General features: G+C 39.2%; 1 protein-coding gene across 3 annotated transcripts in view; it reads right to left on the reverse strand.

Annotated features, from left to right (window-relative positions):
• CPLANE1 (ciliogenesis and planar polarity effector complex subunit 1) overlaps window positions 1-17807 on the reverse strand; it is a 182258-nt gene that overhangs the window by 20395 nt on the left and 144056 nt on the right. The gene's annotated exons all lie outside the window — the stretch shown is intronic.

The following is a 17807-nucleotide window of genomic DNA, read 5'->3' on the forward strand; positions in this document are numbered from 1 at the left end:
AACACCAAGGTCACACAATAACTATGAGCCCGAGACACAAAGAGCCACACGAACTACAGACTTGCATCATCCTGAGACCAGAAGAACTAGATGGTGCCTGGCCACAACCGATGACTGCCCTGACAGGGAGCACAACAGAGAACTCCTGAGGGAGCAGAAGAACAGTGGGATGCAGACCCCAAATTCTCATAAAAAGACCAGACTTAATGGTCTGACTGAGACTAGAAGAATCCCAGCGGTCATGGTCCCCAAACCTTCTGTTGGCCCAGGACAGGAACCATTCCCGAAGACTACTCATCAGACATGGAAGGGACTGGACAATGGGTTGGAGAGAGAACCTGATGATGAGTGAGCTACCTGTATCTGGTGGACTCTTGAGACTGTATTGGCATCTCCTGTCTGGAGGGGAGATGGGAGGGTAGAGAGGGTTAGAAACTGGCAAAATGGCAGGCTGACTCATTAGGGGGAAAGTAAATGGGAGTATGGAGTAAGGTGTATATACGCTTATATGTAACAGACTGACTTGATTTGTAACTTTCACTTAAAGCACAATAAAAATTATTTAAAAAAAAAGTATTTTGTCAGATAATAATATAGCCACCTCATCTCTCTTTTGGTTACTATTTGTATAGAATACTTTTTCTATCTTTTCCCTTTCAATCTATATGTGTGTTTGGATCTATAGTGGGCCTCTTCTAGACAGCATTTAGTTGTATCATGTTTTCTTACCTATGCTGCCAATCTCTGCCTTTTAATTAAAGAATCGGATCTGTTTATTTATTTAAAGTAATTACCAATATTGAAGGACTTCTACCATTCTGCTTTTTGTTTTCTACGTGTCTCATACTTTTTTGTTCTTCATTTCCTCCACTGCTGACTTCTTTTGTGTTTAGTTGATTTTTTTGTAGTGAACCATTTTACCAACTTTTTACGATCTAAAATTGATCAAAGATGCAATCAAGACGCATTGATAATTACTGGTGATTGGATGTAAAAATTGGAAACAAAGAAGAACAATCAATAGTTGGGAAATACGGCCTTGGTAATAGAAATGATGCCGAAGATAGCACGATAGAATTTTGCAAGACCAATAACTTCTTCATTTGAAGTACCTTTTTCAACAACATAAACAACAACTGTACATGTGGACCTCATCACGTGGAATATATAGGAATCAAAATGACTACAACTGTGGAAAGAGATGATAGAGAAGCTCAATATCATCAGTCAGAACAAGGCCAAGGGCTGATTGCAGAACAGACCAACAATTGCTCACATACAAGTTCAAGTTGAAGCTGAAGAAAATTAGAGCAAGTCTGCAAGAGCCAAAATACAAACTTGAGTATATCCTACCTGAATTTAGAGACTATCTCAAGAATAGAGTTGATGCAGTAAACACTTATGACCAAAGACCAGAAGAGTTGTAGAATGACAATAAGGACATCATATATGAAGAAAGCAAGAGGTCATTAAAAAGACAGGAAAGAAAGAAAAGACGAAAATAAATGTCAGAAGAGTCTCTGAAACTTGTACTTGAATGTAGACTAGCTAAAGCAAATGGAAGAAATGATAAAGTAAAAGAGTTGAACGGAAGATTTCAAAGGGTGGCTTGAGAAGACAAACTATTATAATGAAGTGTGCAAAGACATGGAGTTAGAAAATCAAAAGTAAAGAACACAATCAGCATTTTTTAAGCTGAAAGAACTAGAGAAAAAAATTCAAGCCTTGAGTTGCAATAGTGAAGGATTCTATAGGGAAAATGTTAAACGACGCAGGAAACATTAAAAAAATACAGAAGAAATACACAGTCACTATACCAAAAAGAACTGGCAAACATTCAACCATTTCAGGAGGTAGCATATGATCAGGAACCGATGGTACTGAAGGAAGAAGTCCAAGCTGCTCTGAAGGCACTGGTGAAAAACAAGGCTCCAGGAATTGATGGAATACCAATTGAGATGTTTGGACAAACAGATCCAGACCTGGAGGTGCTCACTTATCTATGCCAGAAATTTGTAGGACAGCTACCTTGCCAATCGACTGGAAAAGATCCATATTTATGCCTATTTCCAAGAAAGGTGATCCAACCGAATGTGGAAATTATCGAACAATATCATTAATATCACATGCAAGCAAAATTTTTCTGACAATTATTCCACAGTATATCGACAGGGAACTGCCAGAAATTCAAGCCGGATTTAGAAGAGGATGTGGAACCAGGGATATCATTGCTGATGTCAGATGGATCCCGGCTGAAAGAGAATTCCAGAAAGATGTTTACCTGTGTTTTATGGACTATGCTAAGGCATTCAACTATGTGGATCATAACAAATTATGGATAACATTGCGGAGAATGGGAATTCCAGAACTCTGAATTGTGCTCATGAGGAATCTGTACATCAATCAAGAGGTAGTTGTTCCAATGGAACAAAGGGATGCTGCGTGGTTTAAAGTCAGAAAGGTGTGCGTCAGGGTTGTATTCTTTCACCATACCTATTCAATCTGTATGCTGAGCAAATAATACGAGAAGCTGTACTATATGAAGAAGAATGGGACATCAGGATTGGAGGAAGACTCATTAACAACCTACAATATACAGATGACACAACCTAGCTTGTTAAAAGCAAAGAAGACTTAAAGCACTTACTGATGAAGATCAAAGTCTACAGCCTCCAGTATGGATTGCACTTCAACATAAAGAAAACAGAAATCCTCAGAATGAACGAATAAGGAACATGATGATAAACAAAATACTGAAGCTGTCAAGGATTTCATTTTACTTGGATCCATAATCAACGCCAATGAAAGCAGCAGTCAGGAGATCAAATGGCACATTGCAATGGGCAAATCATCTGCAAAAGACATGTTTGAAGTATTAAAAACCAAAGATGTCACTAAAGTGCGCCTGACCGAAGCCATGGTGTTTTCAATTGCCTCATATGCATGCGAAAGCCTGACAATAAATAAGGAAGACTGAAGAAGAATTGATGCCTTTGAGTTATGGTGTTGGCAAAGAATACTTAATATACCATGGGGCCTCAAAAGAATGAATAAACCTGTCTTGGAAGAAGTACAGCCAGAATTTTCCTTAGAAGAAAGGATGGCAAGACTTTTGTCTCATATCCTTTGGACATGTTATCAGGAGGGACCAGACCTGAGTCTACTTTATCATCATGCTTGGTAAAGTGAAGGTCAGTGAAATAGAGGAAGACCTTCAACAAGATAGACTGGCACAGTGGCTGCAACAACGGGCTCAAACATAGCAATAGCTGTGAGGATGGCAAGGACGGGGCAGTGTTTCGTTCTGCTGTATACAGGGTCAGGATGATTCGGAACCGACTCAACGGCACCTAACAACAACTAATTTAAATAGCCATTTTTTCATATTTATCCAGTTATCCAATTATTTCATTTGTTCAATGTGAAGTGTAATACAAAGATGAGGAAGAGATAGTTGATACTCTCAAAGAATTTAGTCTAGCATGAGACATAATAAGTTTTCAAGGAACTACAATATAACCTGCTGTGATATGTGCTTCAAGCCTAAGAATTGGAAACAGAGAAAAATTCACATCTTCTTGGAGACAATATGACAACTAAAAACTCTAAAATACATATTTTTTATTTATTGTGCTTTACATGAAAGTTTATAGCTGCAGTTAATTTCTCAAATATTTATATGCATATTGCTATGTGACCCCCAGTTGCAATCCTTGTAATGTGACAGCACACTCCCCTTTTCCACTCCAGGTTTCCCTTGTCCATTCAAGCAGCTCTATCCCATTTTGCCTTCTCATCCCACCTCCAGACAGGACCTGCCCATTTAATCTCATGTATCTATGTGAACTAAGAAACACACTCTTCACAAGTATTATTTTATGTTTTATAGTCCAGCCTAATCTTTGTCTAAAGAACTGGCTTCAGGAATAGTTTTAGTTCTGGGTTAAAAGAGTCTGGGGGCCAAGTTTTCAGGGGTTCCTCTAGTCTCAGACTATTAATTCTGCTCTTTTTACATCAATTTGAGTCCTGCACCACACTTTTCTCCTGCTCCGTCAAGGACTCGCTATTGTGTTCCCTGTCAGGGCAGTCATTGGTGGTAGCCAGGCACCATCTAGTTCTTCTGATCTCAGGCTGATGGAGTCTCTGGTTTATGTGGCCCTTTTGTCTCTTGGGCTAATGTTTTCCTTGTGTCTTTGGTGTTCTTCACTCTCCTTTGCTCCAGATGGGTTGGAACCAATTCATGCATCTTAGATAGCTGCTTGCTAGCTTTTAAGACCCCAGATGCCACTCACCAAAGTGGGATACAGAGCATTTTCTTAATAAATTCGTTATGCCAACTGACTTAAGTCTTTGTCAAAACCACAGTCCCCAGACCCTCTCCCCTGCTACTCTGTCCCTTTAAGAGTTTGGCTGTGTTCTGGAAACTTCTTAGCTTTTGGTTTAGTTCAGTTGTGCTGACTTCCTCTGTATTATGTGTTGTCTTGCCCTTCACCCAAGATAATCTTGTCTACTATCTAGTTAGTGAACTCCCCTCTCCCTTCCTTCCTACCTTGTAATCATCAAAGAATGTAAAATCTCTACAATATTTTATAAACTATTAGACTAAATAGGTGAATTTACAATCATCGTGGGATGAAAGATCAATACAAAAGACAGTCAATTGTATTTCTACTGGCAAAAGAAGGAGTTTAAAATTGAAGTGGTAAAAATAATCAGATATCTAGGAATAAATCAAAGAAAAGCTTTATGAGGACTTCATACAAGAAACTACAAATTATTATTGAGAGAAATTAACGAACACCAAAACATCTGACTGAGGGTTAAGAGAACAAAATAAAAACAATTCTAGCTACTATTTATCTCCAATCTTTATAGCAACCATGCAAGTTAAGTATTATACGCAATTTAAAATGAATTTCATCAGGTTGGAAGAACTAAAAAATTAACATAAGGGACATCTTCAAAGACACACAGGTAAGGGATTCTAAGTGGAAGAGTTTCAACTAAGTAACTGGAGCAACACATCAAACCTACTGTAAAAATAGTATTAACCCATTGCCATGGAGTCGATTCTGACTCATAGTGACCCTATAGGACAGACTAGAACTGTCCCATAGGGTTTCTAAGGCTGTATATCTTTACAGAAGCAGACTGCCGCATCTTTCTCCCACAGAGCAGCTGGTGGGTTCCAACTGCTGACCTTTCAGATAGCAGCTGAGCACTTAACCACTGTGCCACCAGGGCTCCTTAACTGGAGCACAAGAGTATGGAGTGTGATACAACAACAAGCTGTCATGCAGCACAGATTATATGGGGAAAGGCAGCTAAGAAGGTAGAAGGACCACATGGAGGAAGCCTTGAGGTCACACAGAGGGTCTGGGCTTAGCTTAGTGAGTGTGGAGTCTTTGAAGGCTTCTGAGCCTGGGAGTAGCAGGAGCATCTCATCAAGTATAACCCAGCAAAGAGAGATGAGATGGACTAGAAGATGGGCATAGGCCACAGCAACATCAAAGTACAAGGTTAAATAGGCCTGAAATTGGGCAGATACAAGAGAAGACATATTTCCATTTAATTGAAGATTCTTCCTCTGATGTTAAGAAACCATGGCTCACTATTTTGACATTTTAGTTTCAGAAAGAACAGTACTTTTTTTTTTATTGTAATTTGTCAATCAAAAGCCAGAGTCAACTAAACTATAAAGGGTTTTATCTAAAGGGAAAGGAATTTATGGGAATTTCAATTTTCTAAACTGAGGCTGTCAGTTTGTCCTACTGTGGGGTCTTCTGTTTTGCTGTCATGCTGGAAGCTAAGTCACCAGTATTCAAATACCAGCAAGGTCACCCATGGCAGACAGGTTTCAGCTGCACTTCCAAACTAGAGACAGACTAGGAGGAAGGACTCAGCAGTAAACTTCTGAAGAAAAATTAGCCAAACAAAACCTTATGAACAGCAGTGGAACACTGTCTGATATACCGCCAGAAGATGAGCCTCTCAAGTTGGAAGGCGCTCAAAATACGACTGGCAAAGAGATGCCTCCTCAAGGTAGAGTTAACCTTAATGACGTGGATCAACTCAAGCTTTTGGTACCTTCATTTGCTGATGTGGCACGATTGAATGAGATGAAACAGCTGCAAACACTCATTAATTACTGGAACTTGGAATGTATGAAGTATGAATCTAGGAAAATTGGAAATCGTCAAAAAATGAAATGGAACTCATAAACATCCCTATCCCCTCCTACTCTACTCTGCTGGGAATGACAGCTTGAAAAGGAATGGCATCGCATTCATCGCCAAAAAGAACATTTCAAGATCTATTTCGAAGTACAATCCTGTCAGTGAAAGGGTAATATTTATACCCCTCAAGGAAGACCAGTTAATACGACTATTATTCAAATTTATGCACCAACCACTAAAGCCAAAGATGAAGAAATTGAAGATTTTTCCCAACTTCTGCAGTCTGAAATTGATAAAACATGCAATCAGGATGCACTGGTAGTTACTGCTGATTGGAATGTGAAAATTGGAAACAAGAAGGATCGGTAGTTGGGAAATATCACCTTGGTAATGAAGTTATGCCGGAGATTGCACGAATGAATTTTGCAAGACCAATGACTTCTTCATTGCAAATACCTTTTTTCACCAATGTAAAGCGCAACTATACACATGGGCCTTGCCAGGTGGAATATGTAGGAATCAAATCAACTACAACTGTGGAAAAAGACAATGGAAAAGTTCAACATCATCACTCGGAACAAGGCCAGGGGCCAAATGCAGATCAAATCAATTACTCACATGGAAGGTCAAGTTGAAACTGAAGAAAATTAGAACAAGTACACGAGACCCAAAGCATGACCTTGAGTACATCCCACCTGAATTTAGAGACGTCTCAAGAATAGATTTGACACACTGAACACTAATGTCCAAAGACCAGACGAATTGTGGAAGGACATCATACGTGAAGAAAGCAAGACGTCATTAAACGAGGTGAAGCCAAGTCAGTGGAATAGACAGACGATTCTGGCGAGCACTTTTTACAACAAAGCCCTGAAAAAACAAGTGAAACAAGTATCTTTATGACAAAGTAGGAGCCCTGAGCATCAAAGGCAAGCTTAGGAAATGAAATGAGGGGCAGGAGGAGGAAGAGACGGTTCAGGGGCAGAGAGGAGTTACTGGACCTGAATCACGGGGAGCCCTCAGGCACAATTCCTGGAGCGACGGCGGCGGGTTGGTACTAGTGTTCAGCCGCAGTTTCCTCAGGGAGAAGCACCCAGCCACAAAGACTACTCACACCTCCAGAACCAGAGAAGAACAGCGCTCTCAGCAAAAACTAAATACTTGTGTATATTGTACCACGCCCTCCCCGCGCCCCCAAGCCAGATTCAGTGACTGAATTCCCTGGGCCTACAATAGGCCCTGTTGAGCACCCAGAGCCATACTCGGGCCTTGAAGAAGAAAAAAATTTGCCACTGGGGGAAAAGATAATTTGCCAACTCCACTACCTGGGGGAGCTCAGGACAGAAGTGACTCCTGTCCAGGCATAAACGGTCCATGGATTTTGAGCACCTTTTCCCTTGGCATGGACCTGTGTGGGCCTATTTCAGAATAATAGACCCTTGTTGGCAGCCTCCAACTGTTTCAGCTGTGCAGTAGAGAGTTGGGCGTTTGATGTTTGACACTGATTTCCCTATTAAACAGGGTACTCACCTACCAACATCAGGGGCCTAAGAACTGGTAGCTCCACTCAGGTCAACCAGCCCCGTGACATGGGTCCAAGGATAACTGGCACCTCCCAGCCCTTACAACCAAAAACATTGGATGCCATGGTCCATCTGCAAGACCCACCCACTTGTACACTCTAAGGATCAGGGACACGCTTTCCTCAGACATGTGGCGGACAATTCTCAGCCCCCTGGCTTATTCAGAGCATGACACCCTGCTGCAACCAGATACCGGTACCTACACCAATCACCCCTGCCCCTCGAAGACTGTAGGAAAGAGCCTGTACCACACACTTGATGATCAGCTACCTGGACACCTGAGCTGAATTCATACAAGAAAAGTGAATGGACTCCTGGACTGATATACCTGATAACAGCACTAGCCATCTGGGGACAGGACATCAGAGCACCAAAGGTGAAAATCATCAAGCTAGCTCACTCAAGCAACCCATTTGGGCATATCAAAACAAAACAAAGCAGAAAGCTACAACAAAGTAAGCAAACAGAAACTAATACAATAACTTATAGATGTCTTGGAGACAACAGTCAACATCAAGTCACATAAAGAAACAGACCATAATCGCCTCAACAAGCTCTCCAAACAAAGAATCAAGGGATCTTCTGGGTGAAAGTGCATTCCTGGAATTACCAGAGGCAGAAAACAAAAGATTAATATACAGAACCCTTCAAGACATCAGGAAGGAAATGAGGCAATACGTAGAACAAGCCAAGGAACACAGAGATAAACCAATAAAAGAAATTAAAAAAACTATTCAGGAACATAATGAAAAATTTAATAAGCTGGAAAAATACGTAGACAGACAGCAATCAGAAATTCAGAAGATTAACAATGAAATTACAAAAGTAGACAACTCAATAGAAAGTCAGAGGAGCAGAATTGAGCAAGTGGGAGGCAGAATTTCTGAACTAGAAGATAAAGCACTTGGCACTAACACATTTGAAGAAAACTCAGATAAAATAATTAAAAAAAAATGAAGAAACATTAAGAATCATGTGGGACTCTATCAAGAGAAATAACCTACGAGTGATTGGAGTACCAGAACAGGGAGGGATAATACAGAGAGAATTCTTGAAGATTTGTTGGCAGAAAACTTCCCTGAAATCATAAAAGATCAGAAAGATATCTATCCAAGATACTCATCTAACTCCACATAAGGTAGATGTTAAAAGAAAGTCACCAAGACATATTATAATCAAACTTGCCAAAACCAGATAAAGAGAGAATTTTAAGAGCAGCTAGGGATAAACAAAAAGTCACCTACCAAGGAGAGCTGATAAGAATAAGCTCGGACTACTTGGCAGAAACCATGCAGGCAAGAAGGCAATGGGATAACTTATTAAAAAATTGAAGGAAAAAATTGCCAGCCAAGAATCATATATCCAGCAAAACTGTCTCTTAAATATGAAGGTGAAATTAGGACATTTCCAGATAAACAGAAGTTGAGGGAACTCATAAAAACCAAACCAAAACTACAAGAAATACTAAAGGGAGTTCTTTGGTTAGAAAATCAATAATATCAGGTATCAACCCAAGACTAGAACACTGGGCAGAGCAATCAGAAGTCAACCCAGACAGGGAAATTTAAAAAACAAAGCAAGATTAAAAAAAAAAAAGCTCAAAACAAGGTGACAGCAATGTTATTATATAAAAGAAGACAACATTAGAACAATAAAGAGGGACTAAGAAATGTAATCATAGACCTTCCATACAGAGAGGAAGATACAGCAATACAAAGAAATAAAAGTTAGGTTTAAACTTAGAAAAATAGGGGTAAATAATAAGGTAACCACAAAGGAGACAAACTATCGTACTCATCAAAATAAAATACAAGAAAAAAATAGACTCAGCAGAAACAAAATCAACAAAAACAAATATGAGGAAAGGACAATATATAATCTACTCAGCACATAAAATTAAGTGGGAAAAAGAAACTGTCAACAACGCACAAAAAAAGACATCAAAATGATAGCACTAAATTCATACCCATCCATGATTACGCTGAATGTAAATGGACTAAATGTACCAATAAAGACGCAGAGAGTGTCAGAAAGGATTAAAAAAACACGATCCATCTATATGCTGCCTACAAAAGACACACCTTAGACTAAGAGACACAAACTAAAACTCAAAGGATGAAAGAAATTATCAAGCAAACAACAATCAAAAAGAGCAGGAGTGGCAATATTAATTTCTGATAAAATAGGCTTTAAAGTTAAATCCATCATAAAGGATAAGGAAGGACACTATATAATGATTAAAGGGACAATATACCAAGGAGATAGAACCACATTAAATATTTATGCACCCAATGACAGGGCTGCAAGATACATAAAATAAACTCTATCAGCATTGAAAAGTGACATAGACTGCTCCACAATACTAGTCGGAGACTTCAACACACCACTTTTCAATGAAGAACAGGACATCCAGAAAGCTCAATGAAGACGTGGAAGATCTAAATGCCACAACCAACCAACTTGACCTCATAGACATACACAGAACATTCCACTCAACGGCAACCAAGTATACTTTCTTTTCTTGTGCACATGGAACATTCTCTAGAATAGACCACATATTAGGTCACAAAGCAAGCCTTAGCAGAATCCAAAACATTGAAATATTACAAAGCATCTTCTCTGACCATAAGGCCATAAAAGTGGAAATCAATAACAGAAAAAGCAGGGAAAATAAATCAAACACTTGGAAACTAAACAACACCCTGCTCAAAAAAGACCGGATTATAGAAGACACTAAGGATGGAATAAAGAAATTCAGAGAATCCAATGAGAATGAAAACACTTCCTATCAGAACCTCTGGGACACAGCAAAAGCAGTGCTCAGAGGTCAATTTCTATCAATAAATGCACACATCCAAAAAGAAGAAAGGGCCAAAATCAAAGAATTATCCCTACAACTTGAACAAATAGAAAGAGAGCAATAAAAGAAACCCACAGGCACCAGAAGAAAACATAATAAAAAATAGAGGAGAACTAAATGAAATTGAAAACAGAAAAACAATTGAAAGTATTAACAAGACCAAAAGCTGGTTCTTTGAAAAAACCAACAAAATTGAAAAACCACTGGCCAAACTGACAAAAGAAAAACAGGAGAGGAAGCAAATAACCCGAATAAGAAATGACATGGGCGATATTATAACAGATCCAACTGAAATTAAAAGAATCATATGAGATTACTATGAAAAATTGTACTCTAACAAATTTGAAAACCTAGAATAAATAGCTGATTTTCTAGAAACACACTACCTACGTAAACTAACACAGAGGTAGAAAACTAAATAAACCCATAACAAAAGAAAAGATTGAAAAGGTAATTAAAAAAAAAAAACTCCCAAAAGAAAAAAGCCCTGGCCCAAAGGGCTTCACTGCAGCATTCTACCAAACTTTCAAAGAAGAGTTAGCACCACTACTACTAAACGTATTTCAGAGCATAGAAAAGGACAGAATGCTACCAAACTCATTCTATGAAGCCAGCATATCTCTGATACCAGGTAAAGACACCACAAAAAAAGAAAATTACAGACCTATATCCCTCATGAATGTAGATGTAAAAATCCTCAACAAAATTCTAGCCAGTAGAATTCAACAACATTATCAAAAAAATAATTCACCATGACCAAGTGGGATTCATACCAGGAATGCAGGAATGGTTCAACATTAGAAAAACAATTAATGTAATCCATCACATAAATAAAACAAAAGACAAGAATCACATGATTTTATCAATTGATTCAGAAAAGGCATTTGACAAAGTTCAACACCCATTCGTGATAAAAACTCTCAGCAAAATAGGAACAGAAGGAAAATTCCTCAGATTAATAAAGGGCATTTACACAAAGTAAAAAAAAAAATTTTTTTTTTTTTTTTTTTTTACACAAAGCCAACAGCCAACATCATCCTAAGTGGAGAGAGCCTGAAAGCATTCCCCTTGAGATCAGGAACCAGACAAGGATGCCCTTTATCGCCGTTCTTATTCAACATTGTGTTGGAGGTCCTAGCCAGAGCAATTAGGCTAGATAAAGAAATAAACGGTATCCAGATTGGCAAGGAAGAAAACCCTAAGGGATCCTCAAGAAAACTACTGAAACTAAGAGTTCAGCAGAGTATTGGGATACAAGATAAACATATGAAAATCAGTTGGATTCCTCTACACCCACAAAAAGAACATTGAAAAGGAAATTACCAAATCAATTTCAGTTACAGTAGCCCCCAAGAAGATAAAATACTTACGAATAAATCTTACCAGAGATATAGATGACTAATACAAAGAAAACTACAATACACTTCTGCAAGAAACCAAAAGAGACCTACATTAGTGGAAAAACATACCTTGCTTATGGGTAGGAAGACTTAACATGATAAAAATGGCTATTCTACCAAAAGCGATCTATACATTTAATGCAATTCCGATCCAAATTCCAATGACATTCCTTAATGAGATGGACAAACAAATCACCAAATTCATATGGAAGGGAAAAAAGCCCTGGATAAGTAAAGCATTACTGAAAAAGAAGAACAAAGTGGGAGGTGTTACTCCACCTGATTTTAGAACCTATTACACTGCCACAGTAGTTAGAACAGCCTGGTACTGGTATAACAACAGATACATAGACCAATTGAACAGAATTAAGAATCCAGACGTAAATCCATCCACATATGAAAAAAAAATTTTTTTTTATGAGCAGCTGATATTTGACAAAGGCCCCAAAACGACAGTCTTTTTAACAAATGGTGCCTGCGTAACTGGATATCCATCTGCAAAAAAATGAAACAAGACCCATACCTCACTCCATGCACAAAAACGAGCTCAAAATGGGTCAAAGACCTAAATATAAAATCTAAAATGATAAAGATCATGGAAGAAAAAACAGGGACAATGTTAGGAGCCCTAATATATAGCATAAACAGTATATAAAACATTACTAACAATGCAGAAGAAAAACTAGATAACTGGGAGCTCCTAAAAATTAAACACCTATGCTCATCCAAAGACTTCACCAGGAGAGTAAAAAGATTACCTACAGACTGAGAAAAAGTTTTTAGCTATGACATTTCCGATCAGCGCCTGATCTCTAAAATCTACATGATACTGCAAAAACTCAACTACAAAAAGGCAAATAACCCAATTAAACATGGGCAAAAGATATGAACAGACACTTCACTAAAGAAGACACTCAGGTAGCTAACAGATACATGAGAAAATGCTCACGACTATTAGCCATTAGAGAAATGCAGATCAAAATTACAATGAGATTCCATCTCACTCTAACAAGGCTGGCATTAATCCAAAAAACACAAACGAATGTTGGAGAGGCTGTGGAGAGACTGGAACACTTATATACTGCTGGTGGGAATGTAAATGGTGCAAACACTTTGGAAATCGATTTGGCGCTTCCTTACAAAGCTAGAAATAGAACTAACATACGATCCAGCAATCCCACTCCTTGGAATGTATCCTAGAGAAATAAGAGCCTTTACACGAACAGATATATGCACACCCATGTTCACTGCAACACTGTTTACAGTAGCACAAAGATGGAAGCAACCAAGGTGCCCATCAACAGATGAATGGATAAATAAATTATGGTATATTCACACAATGGAATACTACGCATCAATAAAGAACAGTGATGAATCTGTGAAACATTTCATAACATGGAGGAATCTGGAAGGCATTACTGAGTGAAATTAGTCAGTTGCAAAAGGACAAATACTGTATAAGTCCACTATTATAAGAACTTGAGGAATAGTTTAAACTGAGAAGAAAATATTCTTTGATGGTTACGAGGCGGGAGGGAGGGAGGGCGGGAGAGGGATATTCACTAATTAGATAGTAGATAAGAACTACTTTAGGTGACAAGAAAGACAACACACAATACAGGCGAGGTCAGCACAACTGGACTAAACCAAAGGCAAAGAAGTTTCCAGAATAAACTGAATGCTTCGAAGGCCAGTGTAGCAGGGGTGGGGGTTTGGGGACCATGGTTTCAGGAGACATCTAAATCAACCGGCATAATAAAATCTAGTTAGTAAACATTCTGCATCCCACTTTGCAGAGTGGCATCTGGGGTCTTGAATGCTAGCAAGCAGCCATCTAAGATGCTTCAATTCATCTCAACCCACCTGGATCAAAGGAGAATGAAGAACACCAAGGACACAAGGTAATTGTAAGCCCATGAGACAGAAAGGGCTACATAAACCAGAGACTACATCAGCCTGAGACCAGAAGAACTAGATGGTGCCTGGCTACAACGGATGACTGCCCTGACAGGGAACACAACAGAGAACTGAGGGAGCAGGAGAACAGTGGGATGCAGACCCCAAATTCTCATAAAAAGACCAGACTTAATGGTCTGACTGAGACTAGAAGGACCCCGGTGGTCATGGCCCCCAGACTTTCTGTTGGTTCAGGACAGGAACCACTCCCAAAGCCAACTCTTCAGACAGGAATTGGACTGGACAATGGGTTGGAGAGGGATGCCAGTGAGGAGTGAGCTTCTTGGATCAGGTGGACACTTGAGACTATGTAGGCATCTCCTCCCTGGAGGGGAGATGAGAGGGTAGAGGGGGTTAGGAGCTGGCAAAATGGACACGAAAAGGAGAGTGGAGGGAGGGCGTGGACTGTCTCATTAGGGGGAGAGCAATTGGGAGTATGTAGCAAGGTGTATATAAGTTTTTGTGTGACAGACTAACTTGATTTGTAAACTTCCACTTAAAGCACAATTAAAAAAAAAAAAAAAGAAGTCATTACAAAGACAGGAGAGAAAGAAAAGACCTAAATGGATATCAGAAGAGATGCCGAAACTTGCTCTTGAATGTTGAGTAGCTAAAGCAAAAGGAAAAAATGATGAAGTAAGAGAGCTGAACAGAAAATTTCAAAGGGCAGCTCAACAAAGTAAAGCATTATGAAGACATGTGCAAAAACATAGAGACAGAAAACCAAAAGACAAGAACACGCTCAGCATTTCTCAAGCTGAAAGAACTGAAGAAAAAATTCAAGTCTTGAGTTGCAGTACTGAAGGAGTCTACAGGGAAAATATTAAAAGACACTGGAAACATCAAAAGAAGATGCAACGGATACACAGAATCACTATACCAAAAAGAATTGGTTGATGTTCAACCATTTCAGGAGGTGATATATGATCAGAAACCAATGGTACTGAAGAAGGAAGTCCATGCTGTACTGAGGGCATTGGTGAAAAACAAGGCTCCCGGAATTGACGGAATACCAATTGAGATGTTCAACAAACAGACGCAGCACTGGAAGTGCTCACTCATCTATGCCAAGAAATTTGGAAGACAGCTACCTGGCCAACTGACTGGAAGAGATCCATATTTATGCCTATTCCCAAAAAAGGATATCCAACCAAATGTGGAAATTATTGAACAATATCATTAATATCACATGCAAGGAAAAATTTGCTGAAGATCATTCAAAAGCAGCTGCAGCAGTTAATCAACAGGGAACTGCCAGCAATTCAAGCCGGATTCAGAAGAGGACTGGGAACCAGGGATATCATTGCTAATGTCAGATGAATCCTGGCTGAAAGCACAAAATACCAGAAGGATGTTTACCTGCGTTTTATGGACTATGCTAAGTCATTCAACTCTGTGGATCAAAACAAATTATGGATAATATTGTAGAGAATGGGAATTCTGGAACACTTAGTTGTGCTCGTGAGGAATGTGTAAATGGATCAAGAGGCAGTCTTTTGAACAGAATAAGGGGGCACTGCATGGTTTAAGGTCAGGAAAGGTGTGTGTCAGGAAAAAAAAATTTTTTTTCTTTTATTCAATCTCTATGCTGAGCAGATAATCTGAGGATCTGGACTATGTGAAGAAAAACGGGGCATCAGGATTGGAGGAAGACTCATTAACAACCTGCAATATGCAGATAACATAACCTTGCTTGCTCCAAGTGAGGAAGACCTGAAGCACTTACTGATGAAGATCAAAGACCACAGCCTTCAGTATGGATTACATGTCAACCTAAAGAAAAACAAAAATCCTGATAACTGGATCAATAAGCAACATCACCATATACAGAGAAAAGATTGAGGTTGTCAAGGATTTCATTTTACTTGGATCCACAATCAACACCCAAGGATGCGGCAGTCAAGAGATCAAAAGATGGACTGCACTGGGCAAATCTGATGCAAAAGACCTCTTTAAAGTGTTGGAAAGCAAAGATGTCACCTTGAGGACTAAGGTGCACCTGACCAAGCCATGGTGTTTTCAATCACCTCATATGCATGTGAAAGGTGGATGATGAATAAGAAAGACTGAAGAATTGACACCTTTGAACTGTGGTGTTGGAGAAGAATATTGAATATACCATGGACTACCAAAAGAATGAATAAATCTGTCTTGAAAGAAGTAGAACCAGAATGCTCCTTGGAAGCAAGGATGGCAAGACTATGTCTCACATATTTTGGACAACGTTATCAGGAGGGATCAGTCCCTGGAGAAGGACATCATGCTTGGCGAAATAGAGGGTCAGTGAAAAAGATGAAGACCCTCAACGAGATACACTGACACAATGGCTGCAACGATGGGCTCAAGCGTAGCAACAGCTGTGAGATGGCACAGGACTGGGCAGTGTTTAGTTCTGTTGTGTGTAAGGTTGCAATAAGTCGGAACCAACTCTACAGTACCTAACAACAACAACAAACTGAGGCAGTGTACTGATGTGTAAGTTTTATGAGTATAGGCTCTCGACCCAGATTGTGTTTAAATCCTGGCTCTGTCACTTCCTAGCTGTCTCATCTTGGCAGGTTATTTAAACTTTCTCAGCTTTGGATTCCCAATCTTTCAAAAAGGGACATTAAGAGTACTTAGCTAACTTTTTACTGGGTTTTTAACAGGATTGTAATTAAAGTGCTTAAACTGAACCTGGTATATAAGTTACCTAATACGAAACATTTTTAATGTGTGATCATTTTATAAATACATGTCTCCCTTTAGTAGTCACAGCCCAAATAAAATTCTCTAAAATAATGCTACCATAAAGTCACAGGTATCATATTTTTTAACGTGGAAAAGGATGTTCAAAAGAAATAAAAACAGTATTATTTCAGTCTGAGCCTCTTAGCGTCCTTCTTCTGTGACACAGCTATCCTCCAATCTATAAGAACTTGATTTGTAAAAATGCCTACATCTTTAGCCAGACACACAAAAGAAACAGATTCTGGGAATAAGTTATATCTAATTTACTAACTATTCAAATTCTATTACAAAAAGCCCAATAGTTTAAAAAGACTCCTATGGTCTTATTTTAAAGAAACAGAACAAAATCCCAGTACAGCTAAGACTTTTATCAATCCCTTACATTTTGTTAAAATGAGAATTGCTTTGTACTAGAGATGTATAGCTTTTGGGACAAGAAGGAATAGATCCAAATCATACAATATAAAAAAGCTTACAAGCGGTGATCTAAGATGCATCAATTGGTCCCAACCCACTTGAAACAAAGGAGAATGAAGAACACCAAAGACACAAGGAAAATACAAGCTCAAGACACAGAGAGGGCCACATAAACCAGAGACTCCATCAGCCTGAGACCAGAAGAACTAGATGGTGCCTGGCTACCACCAATGACCGCCCTGACAGGGAACACAACAGAGAATTCCTGATGCAGCAGGAGAAAACTGGGCTGCAGAATTCAAATGCTACTATAAAGACCAGACTTAATGGTCTGACTGAGAGTAGACGGACCCCAGACAACATGGCCCCCAGACTCTCTCTTAGCCCAGAACTAAAAACCATTCCTGAAGCCAACTCTTCAGACAAAGATTAGACTGGAGTATTAGACATACAATGATACTGGTGAGGAGGAGTGTGCTTCTTAGTTCAAGTAGACACATGAGACTAAGTGGGCAGCTCCTGTCCAGAGGCGAGATGAGAAGGCAGAGGGGGACAGGTGCTGGTTGACTGGACACAAGAAATACCGGGGGGAAAGGAGGAGTGTGCTGTCATATCACAGAGAGAGCAATTAGGGTCACATAACAATGTATGTATAAGTTTTTGAATGAGAAACAGATTTGAATGG

Source organism: Elephas maximus, chromosome 2 (genome assembly GCF_024166365.1).
Source record: "Elephas maximus indicus isolate mEleMax1 chromosome 2, mEleMax1 primary haplotype, whole genome shotgun sequence".
NCBI lineage: Eukaryota > Metazoa > Chordata > Mammalia > Proboscidea > Elephantidae > Elephas > Elephas maximus.